This window comes from Nicotiana tabacum, chromosome 16 (assembly GCF_000715075.1).
Source record: "Nicotiana tabacum cultivar K326 chromosome 16, ASM71507v2, whole genome shotgun sequence".
Lineage (NCBI taxonomy): Eukaryota > Viridiplantae > Streptophyta > Magnoliopsida > Solanales > Solanaceae > Nicotiana > Nicotiana tabacum.
In genome coordinates, this window is record NC_134095.1 from 76,791,612 (window position 1) to 76,805,367 (window position 13,756).

The window sequence follows — 13,756 nt, forward strand, 5'->3', positions numbered from 1 at the left end:
GGTTCCAGCGGGAAGGGACTTCGTGGAAATCCATAAGCCTAGGTACTGTGCTTTTTATGAGTACCCCTTTGTGATCGGTCATTCCTTCCCCCTTCTCCCATTAGCGGAAGAATTCTGTCAATTCTATCAGGTTTGCCCAGCGCAACTTTCCCAGTACACGCTCAAAATACTCCTGATGTTGACAAAATATGCGGAGTTGGCGGGGTGCGAGGTTACCATTCACCACCTTCTACACTTGTTTTCACCCAACATTCATAGGGGTACTATGGTACATTTGAGGCACCATGGGAAAAAGGGCTGGTGGTTGGAACCAACGACCAAGCGAGTCGCAAATTTTGGCATAAGTACTTCTTCGTCAGAACCGAACACATCGTGTCTGACCCCGCTAGGTTTCCAGAGCGGTGGAACGAGAATCGTAAGTGTCGCTACTTGTTTTACTCTTTCTTTTCTTCTTTATCTACCTTAGTGTTTATTTGCTTCTCGTTTGCAACTATGGGGCGTCCACCCCACCCCATTGTAGGTATAAGGGATTGGGTAGCTCGTCTGCTACCCCATGCAGTGGAGACTCAAGACTGGCCCGCTTTCGTGAAATGCTTTGGGCCAAAAGTTTCATCTGGTAAGTGTCTTCCTCTATATCACTCTTCGGGTATATACCATTGTCTATTGATACGACTCTTTATGGTGACAGGTCGCAGAGCTTCTAGGCGGAGGGCCCTAGTCCTTATATTTTGACAGGTCATCACTGCTGTAGGAAAGCAATTTACTTTGAGTGAGTCCGTCCGAGAGGGTCATACTCAACCGATACAGATGGGAGATCCTTCTCGCGATATGGTCATGAGGGAAGGGACCTTTTCCTTACCGATCCATCACCTGGTGGAGGAGTCCTCTAATGAAGACGAATCGTTATTGAGTAAAAGGAGGAGGGTGGAGCTTGGGAAGGGCATGGCCATTGATACTGGTAAGGGTAGGACGGATGCATCGCAGACGGCACCGGTGCCCACGTTTATGGCCGATGCCATCTTGGCGGGGAGGTCTCCCCAAATAGAAGGGGTTTACCAAGGTGGTGGTTCTGTGTGCTCTGTTGGGAGTAGTGCATCGTCTAACGTCAAAGGGGGCCTACGAGTCGAGGGCGAAGACTCGGGCTCGGATGTCGACACGGGGGATGTTCGTGAGTTTTTGGAGCATCACACTCACGTAGAGGTCAGGGTGGAGGGTTCTGATCGACATATAGTTGTCCCTGGGGACTACAACTTGTTGTCGGACTGCGATCAGGTGGCGTCTGCTTTAGCTCCTTTGTGTGATGCCCCTGAGAACAAGGCGCTTAGAGCGATGAGCGATATGGAGTTGTCTTGGAGGGTCTCTGGCATGGCCTTGCGGGTAGATATCTTCCTTTTCATTTCGTCGTCGGGTTTGTATTATTGTTTTTTGGCCTATCCTTTTGTTTTAACATTACCTTTTGTGCCAGACCTTTATCATGGAGATCGAGCGCGAGCGCCGGGAAAGGAAGAGGACGACCATTTATGGAAAGATGTCTTCTAAATATCAATAATATCGCACCAAGCATCATACGATGGACGACATCTACACTCAGGATCCTGACTTCCAGCTGTTCCGTGAAGGGATCAAGCAGAGGGAGGATCAATTGGCGCGTAAGGTCGAGGAGTTAAGGGAACAAGATGAGGACCTTATGAAGGCCATCTCCCTCAACAGTGAGCTCGAGGCATCCCTTAAAATGAAGGAAGACGAGCTTGAGATAAGTAGGGGTAATGGCCGAGAATGTCGACCTCCAAGCGAGGGTGGCCAATTTAACTGTCGAATTGGATACGAAGACGGCAAAGCTTAATGAGCTTAAAGGTGAGCTAGGCATGAGTGCCGATAAATTGGCGACTGTTGTCTCTGAGGCGGCAGTTTTGGAAAATGACCTCTGTGTTTATAGGTAGGAGCAGACCAAGGAGAAGGAGTTGTCCGCATTTAAGATAGAGGGGCTTGAGGGGTGTGTTCAAGGGTTGGAGGCGGAATTGTCCGCATTGAGCAAGCAGATGGATTCTTTGAAAGCGGAGGACGTACAACGACAATCGCAGCCTTCTACATCTTATGCTCCAACTGATCCCGTCGTGCCTCGACGTCTATGTGAGTTGTGGGTTCATACCGAGGCTCAGCTTGATGTGTACAGGGCTCTTCATGTAGATGGGAGGGCGTCTAAAGCGGAGCTTTGGGATGTACATGCCAAGGCTCTTGCAGCTCATGAGGCATGCGGGTATGATCCGCTTACGCCTGATGGAGACGATATCAATTCTGATGATGCGACAAACTCGTCTCTGACTCTTTTTACGAAGACGTGTATGCCACCGGGAATGATGTATAGTATTTGTTTTGTACTTACTTTTCGCTTTGCGATTTTTGTAAGGGCGTCTTTGAGCCCTTTGTAAAGACAAATATTTGTAACATATTTGTTATGGATGGAGGTCGTTTTGGTCGTACATCTCTGAGTCATTTTCTTCCTTTGATTGCTTTTTTTTTTGACGAATTCTGTTGTAGTTACGTCGCTTCGACGTTTTGTTGAAATGCTAAACTTACGGTATTGAGTTTAGTTGAACTCTTTTCGTTGGCAACGGCCTTAGCCGGTAGGGGTATTGCTTTTGAGTTGGCGCCTAAGTAAGATCCCGTCGCAGTTCGAGTGAAGTCGAACTCGTTTTTACATCGATGGCCTTAGCCATTGGGATGTTACTTTCGAGCTAGCGCCGAAGTAAGATCTCGTCGTAGTTCGAGTGAAGTCGAACTCGTTTTACGTCGATGGCCTTAGCCATTGGGATGTTACTTTCGAGCTGGCGCCGAAGTAAGATCCCGTCGTAGTTCGAGTGAAGTCAAACTCGTTTTACGTCGATGGCCTTAGCCATTGGGATGTTACTTTCGAGCTGGCGCTGAAGTAAGATCTCGTCGTAGTTCAAGTGAAGCCAAAATCATTTTGTGTCGATGGATTTAGCCATTCAGATGTTACTTTTGAGTTGGCACCAAAGTAAGATCCCGTCATAGTTCGAGTGAAGTCGAACTCATTTTACGTCGATGGCCTTATCCATTGGGATGTTACTTTCGAGTTGGTGTCGAAGTAAGATCTCGTCGTAGTTCGAGTGAAGTCGAACTCGTTTTACGTCAAAGGCCTTAGACATTGGGATGTTACTTTCGAGCTGGCACCGAAGTAAGATCCCGTCGTAGTTCGAGTGAAGTCAAACTCATTTTGCGTCGATGGCCTTAGCCATTAGGATGTTACTTTCGAGTTGGCGCCGAAGTAAGATCCCGTCGTAGTTCGAGTAAAGTCGAACTCATTTTGCGTTGATATCCTTAGCCATTGGGATGTTACTTTCGAGCTGGCGCCGAAGAAAGATCCCGTCGTAGTTCGAGTGAAGTCAAACTTGTTTTACGTTGATGGCCTTAGCCATTAGGATGTTACTTTCGAGCTGGCACCGAAGTAAGATCCCGTCGTAGTTCGAGTGAAGTCGAACTCATTTTGCGTCGATGGCCTTAGCCATTGGGATGTTACTTTCGAGCTGGCGCCGAAGTAAGATCCCGTCGTAGTTCGAGTGAAGTTAAACTCGTTTTACGTTGATGGCCTTAATCTGTTCCGAGTTGACCTCGATGCCTCTTTGTGACATTAGGAAACCAAGGAACTTTCCCTAGCTTATGCCGAAGGCGCATTTTTTGGGGTTTAGTTTCATGTCGTACCGCCTCAATATGTCGAAGGCTTCCTTCAGATGACCGATATGATCTTTTTTCCACTTCGACTTAACCAGCATATCATCGATATAGACTTTTATTGTTTCACCAAGTTGGTTTTTGAAAGTCGTTTTCTCCTGATCTTCTTCTTCCATGAGGATCTGGTTGTAACCCGAATAGGCATCTAAGAAGCTTAGCAACTCGTGTCCTGCTGTTGCGTCGATGAGCTGGTCGATGTGTGGCAGTGGAAAAGAATCTTTCGGACATGCCTTGTTTAGGTCCGTGAAATCTGCACACATCTGCCATTTTCCATTTTTCTTTTTCACCATGACCACATTAGCGACCCATTGAGGATATTTTGATTCCCGGACGGAACCATTTGCGAGTAGCTTATCGACCTCTTCGCTGACAGCCTCGTTGATTGTGGCGTTAAACTTCCTTCTCATTTGCCGCACCGGCGGGTATAGGGGGTCGACATGTAACTTATGGGTGGCGATATCTTTTGGAATGCTTGGCATATATGCATGGGAGAAGGCAAACAGATCGGCATGTTCAGTCAAAAACTTATGAAATTTTCCTGGTTCTGAGAGGTTGTGCCCAATATAAGCCTTTTTTGTGCTGTCATTGCCATATAGCAGGATGAGATCAAGATTTTCTATTGTTGATTCGGATGCCTTCACAATGTTGGGGTCCTCGATAACGTCTGTTCGCACGTTAAGTCTGGCTCCCGACATCAATGATTGCTATGCTTCCGCATTTGCTCCTTTGAGTTGTTGGGCGTGTGCGCAATCTTGGGCGATGCGGTAGTATTCTTGTGCGGTGCGTTTCTCCCCTCAGGAATGGGGTAGGAAACTTGATCACTTGATAGAGACTGGAAGGGACCGCTCGCATGACGTGTATCCACGGGCGTGCTATGATGGCGTTGTAAGTTGTTTCCTGGTTCATGACGTGAAATGTCATTTCCAGGGTGACTCCTCCAGCTAGGACGGGTAGCATTATCTCTCCAGAAGTTCGTTCAACCGCATTATTAAAACATGTCATCGTTATACAATGCGATATTATTTTATTTTCGAGTCTCATCTGCATAAGGACTCGAGGATGGATAATACACGCGCCACTCCCGTCATCTACCATTATTCTTTTTACATCAATATTTGTGATATGTAAAGTGATAACAAGAGCATCATAGTGAGGGAAAGACAAACCGTTGGCATCCGACTTATCGAAGATGATACTATCTTCGAGGTCATCATACCGTTTGTGGGTGATTGATCGTTTGAGTTTATGTGTGTTGGTGAACTTGACATGATTGATTGTCGTGCCGTCGCCCCCGCCGATGATCATTTGTATGGTGCGAGCGAGAGAAGGCGGTTTTGGAGGTCCTTGGGTTTGTTCGCGTCCGCGAGCGAAGTTAGTCCGTCCTCGATCGCTCAGCAGCTCCTTCAGGTGACCTTGGTTTAGCATTCATACTACTTCATGTCATAGTCCTATGCAATCTTCGGTTTTGTGACCCCTTTGTTGGTGAAATTCACAGAAAGCGCTTGACTTCCGAGTGCTGGGGTCTGACCTCATCTTTTGCGGCCATTATACCTTTGGACTGAGTTTTCTCAGGGCATACACTATTTCTGAAGGAGAAACACAAAAATTGTGAGCGGATAGGTTCTCGTGTCGATATGGTGTCATATGTCGAGGAGGAGCATCTATGCACCGTGGTGGAGGCGGGGCAGATGTTCTGACGTAGGGTTGATGCCTTTCTCGACCGGAGCGGGACCCTAACCGATCCCTTTGACCGTCATTGCGATGATCTTTACTTCCGTCGGTTTGGAGTGACGTCAACCATTGGGTTGGGCCGTTTAGATCATCCTCCCCGGATCATACCTCGGCGCAGTAGGAGTTATGGATTTCTTCCCAAATAGTTGAAAGGTATTTCATGAGCCTGCTTAGCAATTTTCTGGTCGCTCTCAACCCGTTTCTGTTTAATCCATTCTGGAAGGCTGCTACTGCCATTCCTTCTAACACGTTCGGCAAACTCATTCTCACCCTGTTGAACCGAGCCAGGAAGTCCCTGAGTCCCTCGCCGTGCATCTATCTTATGGAAAATATATCATTTACCCTAGCCTCTGCCTTTTTGGCTCCTGCATGGGCGGTGACGAATTTGTCTGCCATTTCCTCGAATGTTGATATCGAGCGTGCTGGTAGTTGAGAGTACCATGTCAAGGCTCCCCTTGTTAAGGTTTCGCCGAACTTTTTCAACAGCACCGATGGTACCTGCTCTTTTGAGATATCGTTACCTTTTACAGTTGTAACGTAGTGGATGATGTGGTCTTTTGGATCGGTAGTACCATCATATATCTTTAAGTAGGGCGGCATTTTGAAGGTCTTTGGAATGGTGTAAGAGGTTGCTTCTTCACTGTATGGTTGCTCGATGAATCGACCAATATCGTGTTTTCGCAGCAACTTTGGAGCGCCTGGTATTATGTCGACTCTCTCCTAGTGTTTCCTCATTTGGTCACGGAGTGCCTTGTTCTCATTTTCCATCTCTTCCATTTTCTTGAAAATGGCTGCAAGCGTATCATTGCTTGCATTATCAGCAACATAAGTGTTACTTGTTCGGAGGGCGTCTTGCTCGCCCTCGTTTATCATGACATCTGCATGTGCCACATTCCTATTATCCTTTGGGCGGGTTTATCGAGGATGGTGTTCAGAGCACTTGTTAGCCACTCTTCCAGCAGTTTTCTTACTACCGATGGTGCCTCTCCTATTGTAGATGTGGAGGCTTCCCTTTCGCGTGAAGCAGTCACGCTTCCGTGTAAGAGAGGTGAAGTGTCTCCCTCGGGTGTGATGTTTGGTGTTTCGTTTTCGTGATCCTCTCTGCTATCTTTGTTGGTGGTGTCTAGGAGGTTGGATGTGACACCCACAATGGATTTTTGCCTTGCATGTCCTTTCCCTGCCATTGTTGGTTTGTACCAAGCTCGGAAGAAGCGATTATCCATTTTAGGAGTCTAGATGAAACTATAATCTTAGCTAAAGAAATCCCCACAGACGGTGCCAAATTGTTTGACCCAAAAGATATTGAAACTTTTTTGAATAAATCAATTAAAGAAAATGAAGAGGTAAATCTCAGGTAAGTATAATAAACTCTAGAATAAAAGATATAAAGGATGAACACGATGGACAATATTTCTCGATCTTGTGAAAGTGAGTGATTGAACGTTCAAAATGCCAACCTTCAATATTGAAAGATATTACAATCAGTGTTCTTCACGAAGAACCCCCCCCCCTTACAATGTTTTTTCCTCACTATATATAAGGGACAACCCCCTTCTGAACCCTAAAAGACATATCGTAAGAAATATTCGAAAGTATATTCCTAATGCCCCCTGTTAGGCCTACACTTCTGCAAAAGTCATATGTCCTTTGTCCGTTGTTGGTCGTCGTCCTCCATAGTACGTTGTGTTATGAAGACCTCATCTTTTGTCGTATTTGTCAGTAGCTGTGGTCGTCCAAATTTGGACCCATACAGTAGGTAGGGGTGTCAATAGTTTAGCTCGGTCGGTTATTTTATAAAATTTGTATCATATCAATTTTTCGATTATTTTATTATCTATAACCAAAACTAGACTTTCTAAAACAGTCTCAATCATATCGGTTTCTCTTCTGTATCAGTACGGTTCGATTAATTTTCGATATTTTTTTAAAATGTCATGTAAAAGTCACCAGTCAAAGTAGGAATGCAATGTGGGACTTAACTAGAGGTCTCAGGTTCTAGTCCCTAGATATGGAGTTACCTTTATTAGGGAGACCCATAATGTGGGACTTCCCAGCCTGAATTCGAATTTAGTCGGGCCCCCATGTGGGTATCGGACACCTGGTGAAAAACCAAAAAAAAAAAGTAGAATGCAATAGCATACATACTTTTATAGGACTTCGCAAAACTCTTTAGGTATTTTTACTGTTTAAAGGGAATGAATTAAGAAAACATGAAAGAGGGCCAAAATATAGATCCATCAACTATTCTACGGCAATGTAAGAGAAACTAAGTGTCACACCCCGAGCCTGGATGGGCCGCGACGGGCACCTGGTACCTTACTCAACCGAGTACCAACATAGCATATCTTTTCATGTCATACTATCATAGATAACCGAGCCGGAAAACTGCCGTGAGATAAGTAGAATACAATATGTGATACCAACTTATACCTAATGTAAGGCCCCGTGAAAAACTTGTACTCAAAACCTGGTAGTTTGGACCCTTTTTGCATTGATCTATGCTATAAAAGGTCAAGAAATACTGTTTTCCGAAAAATGTGATTCTGTGGTCGAGAATGCGGTCGCATATCAGGTATGCGGACCGCATAATCGCCACAAAGTGAGTCAGTGTGTTGGTCGAATTTGAGGTTAAATATGCAGTCCAATATACGATCGCATAACCGATATGCGGACCGCATAGTCGTCGCATATTTCCCTTGGGATTTTTGAGAGGGTAGTTCTGTCGTGCATTATGCGACCGCAGAACGGGTATGCGGACCGCATTTCTGCCGCATACCCAGGCAGTGTGTTCAGATGTTGGGAGCACTTTTGCGGTCCATTCTGCGGACCGCATTTCCACTTTGTGATCGCAGACCTGACTCGGGGCTCCAATTTTCTAAATTTTAAACCCGACCCCTTTTTCAATAAAACACCCCAGCCCCTTATTTTAACATATTTTCTGAACAAACCTAGAGAGAGGGAAGAGAGAATTCTTGAGAGATAAATTCCTACCTTCATCAATTTGATTCTTCAAAGTCACTCGGGCCGGGGAATTTTAAGTAATTGTCTTCATCTCCGTTCTTGAAGGTAAAATCCCCAACCCCTTTTCATTGTTTTCAGATTTAAACAAAAGGGGGATTCTCATGCGTTAATTCTTGAAAATGGAAGTTGAGATACACATGCATGTCCTTTAAAACCTAGAATCTAGTAAGAGGAATTGGGTAGAACTAAAGATTTGAAAAAGAGGGGTTGGAAACCTAAGTAAGTTCGTGCTGAGTTTGTGAACTTCAATTCTAAGTTATATGTGTTAACTTGTGAACTAGATTGACGGTACTAGGCTGTTGGTGAATTGAAAGTAGAAGTTAAAAAGGGAATTCGACTCCAGGTATGTATGACTAACTTTAACCTTTGTAAAGTCACCTTGTTGGTGTACGAGTAATTGATATGTGTTACTTATGTGGACTATTTGTGAAATTCTTGTGATTAATATGCCTTGAACGTTGTTGGTTAAGTTTTCCGTTATAGTGGTGTGAGTAAAAATGGCAATAACACAAGGGCGTGTGGGTATGAATGTGTTATGTGGTAAGAGCTATGAAACAAATGATGGAAAGAAATCATAATTGATACAATTGAAACAACAGTGGTAATGTCATACGTGACTTGTTGTGAGCAATTATCATTGTGACTTGAATTGTGAACGGGTTATTGTATATGTTGGAATTGGTATTGATGTTTATGATCACTCTTTGTGAATTGTTGTTGTTGTTGTGTGAAATATGATTATCCGGTGGGATCGGGTTGCGCGCCGCAACACGAAGTAATAAGGTGTGGGTTGTGGTGATAAGGGTGGCCGAGGTAATAAGGGTGGAAAAATGATCGAAATCACTATTGAAATAAAAATATGTGAAAGTTGTGAAACCATTGATGTGATGAAATAATGTTGAAAGGGGAAAATGAGAGATTGTGGAGTTGTTTGGCTTTGGTTGTTCCTTTCATGTGCATTTGATTGTTGATTCTATTACTGTTTGTTATCTGTGTATTTCTTGATTTTACTTAGGGTAAAGTTTATTCATACATACCAGTACAATTCAAATGTACTGACGTCCCTTTTGCTGGGGGTGCTACATTCATGTTATGATTGTAGGTGGTTCCATAACATGTGCTCCAACCCACCGACAGTAGCATTCCTTCACCTCCCGTCAGCTGAATTGGTGAGCCCCTTTCCTCTCGGGGCCCTGCGTGGCTCATGCCGCTTTCCTTCTCAGAAGTCTTATTTTGGTATTTGTGTAATGTATAGCCGGAGCCTTGTTGCCGGCATTTCCGCATTATTCTTCAGTTGTATTTAGAGGCTCCATAGACAGGAAACGTGGGTTATGTACTTATGTATTTTGGGCAGTATAACTTGTAAACCACGCTAAGTAACTATGTATGTTATGTAAATCTCGTAAGAATGTGTTTAAATTTATAAATGGCTATTTCACTTGGTTAATGGGTAATGGAAACACAGGGTATCACGTGGAATAGGAAAGGCACCCAGGTCCGCTTGGCTGGGGGCTACCCGGTCGAGCGCCGGTCGCGCCCCTCGGTTTTTGGTAGCGTGACAAACTTGGTATCAGAGCCTAAGGTTTTAAAGTGTCCTAGGATGTCTCGGAGCCGTGTCTAGTAGAGTCCTCCTTATCGGTGTGTTGTCGACCACATCTATAAGTTGGAGGCTACATGGGCATTTAGGAAATTACCTTCTTCTTTGTTACTCTATATCGTGCGGTGAAGTGATAAGTGGAAGTATTTACATCTAACTCGTTCTCTGTTCCAAATTTTTAGTAATGGTACCTAAGAAGAGAGCTAGACTCGGCCTCGGGGCCAATGCCACCCCAAGTGTGGTTATGAATCATGTACCTGATGCCGTGGGTGAGAGTGACTCCCCGGTCTCGAATCTACCTGGCCCATCTATTCCAGATCCAAGTATTCCTGTTCCAGCTACGGCAGAGGGTGCTACCATCCCTCCCGCTGATATTCCTGATCTTGATGCAATTCTAGCTTCTGGTCCCGGGGTTTATAATGGGGACCTTAGAAGAGCCATCCATATGTTGACCCAGTTAGTGGCCGTTTAGGCCCAAAAATCTCATGATGCCCCTGCGCCCCCCAGCGGACAGGGAGATTCCGCCAGCTCCAGAGTCAACCAGTTTTTGCGGTTGGCCCCTCCAGAGTTCACGGGCATAGACCCAGAGGCCGATCCGCAGGATTTTCTTGATGAAATGTATAAGAACCTTCGAGTGATGAAGGCTACAGAGACGGAAGGGGTTGAGTTGGCTTCATACAGGTTGAGGGGAGCAGTGTATTCGTGGTTCGAGATATGAGAGGATTCTCGTGGGGAGGGAAGACCTCCTACTAGATAGGATGAGTTTGTAGATGCATTCATGGACCACTCCTTGCCTGCCGAGACAATGACGGCCCGTGCCACAGAGTTTGAGGTCCTCAAGCAGTTCAGTATGAGTGTTTGGGAGTACCACATGGAGTTTGTGAGGTTGTCCAAGTATGCTCCTCAGTTAGTGTCGACCAGGATGCTCGAGTTCGGCGATTTGTTCAAGGTCTCAGTCCTTTGGTGGTGAATGAGGCTGTTACAGCGGCCTTACACTCAGATATGAATTATGGGAAGATTGTGGGGTTCGCTCAGGCCACAGAGGCTAGGAAGTTGAAAATACGGGAAGAAAGGGAGAGTAGCAGTAGGGCCCGATCAGCTGGTCACTCAGGGAGACCAGTTCCGGGGAGAGGGCCATCAGGGCCGTCCCAGTCATATGCCCAGTCCTCAGCAAGCACACCGCCATTTGTACACAGTTATCAGTAGGGCAGTCACTTGAGATCAGGTTCAGACAGTAGGAGACCCCATCATTTCGGTCGTCCAAGAGGGAGATCACAGTAGCATGGGAGGGATTCATGTCCCAAGTGTGGAAGGTTCCATTATGAGACTTGTTATTTGGATATTCCGGTGTGTTATAGATGCGGGGTGAGAGGTCATATCCAGCGGGACTGTCGTGCGCCCAGTCAAGGCATGGGTGGGGGATTTTCTCAGTCATCCGATTCTTCAGCTGCCACATCATCCGTGCGTCCTCCAGCCCCAACAGGGTGCGGTGTAGTTAGGGGTGGAGCTCGTGGTAGAGGTATATCCAGCCGGTTTTACGCCTTGAGTGGTCACTAGAGTGCAGAGGCCTTCCCAGATGTTGCTACAGGTATCTTGTCTGTTCAGGCCATTGATTGTTATGCTCTTATTGATCCGGGGTCCTCTTTGTCTTATGTCACCCCATTCATTGCTTCAAGTTTTGGGGTAGAACCCGAACAGCTTCATGAGCCGTTCTCTGTATCGACTCCGGTTGGTGATTCTATTACAGTCACGTGAGTTAATAGGAATTGCATTGTCATGGTATGTGGTGGTGCTACCACGTCCGATCTTATTGAGCTTTAAATGGTGGATTTTGATGTGATTATGGGAATGGACTGGCTTTATTTGTGCTTTGGTAAACTTGACTGTCGAACGAGAGTCATGAGGCTTGAGTTCCCTAATGAGCCAGTTATTGAGTGGAAGGGAAATGGTGTGGTGCCGAAAGGTAGGTTTATTTCCTACCTTAAGGCTTCGAAGATGATTAGGAAGGGGTGTATCTACCATTTGGTCCGGGTGGCGGACACCACTTGAAGTGTGTGCCAGTCGTGAATGAGTTTCTTGAAGTGTTTCCGGACGAGCTTCCAGGGATCCCGCCAGATAGGGAGATTGATTTCCGGATTGATGTATTGCCAGATAAACGACCGATACCTATTCCACCATACAGAATGGCGCCAGCGTAGTTGAGGGAGTTAAAGGAACAGCTGAAGGATTTATTAGAAAAGGGGTTCATACGGCCAAGTGTGTCACCGTGGGGTGCCCGGTTCTTTTTGTCAGAAAGAAGTATGGGTCGCTCCGGATGTGTATTGATTATCGGCAGCTTAACAAGGTCACCATCAAAAATAAATATCCTTTGCCTCGGATAGATGATTTGTTCGACCAATTGCAAGGTGTGAGGTTCTTTTCCAAAATTGATCTACGGTTCGGGTATCACCAATTGAAGATCAGAGAACAGGATATTCCTAAGACCGCTTTCAGAACTCGCTATGGTCACTTTGAATTCTTGGTCATGTCTTTTGGGCTAACCAACACCCCGACAGCTTTCATGGATCTTATGAATCAGGTCTTCAAGCCATTTCTAGACTCCTTTGTGATTGTTTTTATTAATGACATCCTTGTTTATTCGCGGATCCGGGAGGATCATGCCGATCACCTCAGGGCAGTTCTGCAGACCCTTTATTAGCACCAGTTGTATGCTAAATTTTCAAAATGTGAATTTTGGTTGGAGTCCGTTACCTTTCTGGGCCATGTTGTTTCCAGTGAAGGGATTCAGGTGGATCCCCAGAAGATTTCAGTAGTAAAAGATTGGCCTAGACCCACGACCCCGACGGAGATCCATAGCTTCTTGGGTTTAGCGTGGTATTATCGGAGGTTTGTGGAGGGATTCTCTACTCTCGCCTCCCCTTTGACTAAGTTGACACAGAAAGCAGTGAAGTTCCAATGGTCTGACACTTGTGAGAAAAGTTTTCAGGAATTGAAGTCGAGATTGACCTCGGCGCCGATATTGACCTTGCCGGAAGGCACAGAATGATTTGTGGTTTATTGCGATGCCTCCAGGGTTGGTTTGGGGTATGTGTTGATGCAACATGGGAAGGTTATAGTGTATGCTTCAAGGCAACTCAAGAATCACGAGAAGAATTATCCGATGCATGATTTGGAGCTTGTAACAGTTGTATTTGCCTTGAAAATATGGCGGCATTATCTTTATGGGGTCCATGTGGATATGTTCTCGGACCACAAAAGTCTCCAATATTTGTTCAAGTAGAAGAAGTTGAATTTAAGGCAGCGGCGGTGGTTAGAATTGATCAAGGATTTTGATATGGATATTTTATACAATCTAGGGAAGGCGAATGTGGTGGCCGACGCTCTCAGTCGGAAGTCCATAAGTAGTTTGGCTCATTTGGGAGCGGATCAGAGGCCTTTGGCTCAGAAGGTGTATCAATTGGCCAGTCTGGGAGTTCGTATTTCGACCTCAGATGAGGGGAAGGTTATGGTGGGTAATGGAGCAGAATCGTCACTGGTAGCGGAAGTCAAGGAAAAGCAGCTCATTGATCCATCATTAGCAAAGATGAAGGAGGCCATTTTGAATAACAAGACTTTGACATTTTCACTCAGTGGTGAGGATGGCGTATTACGATGTCA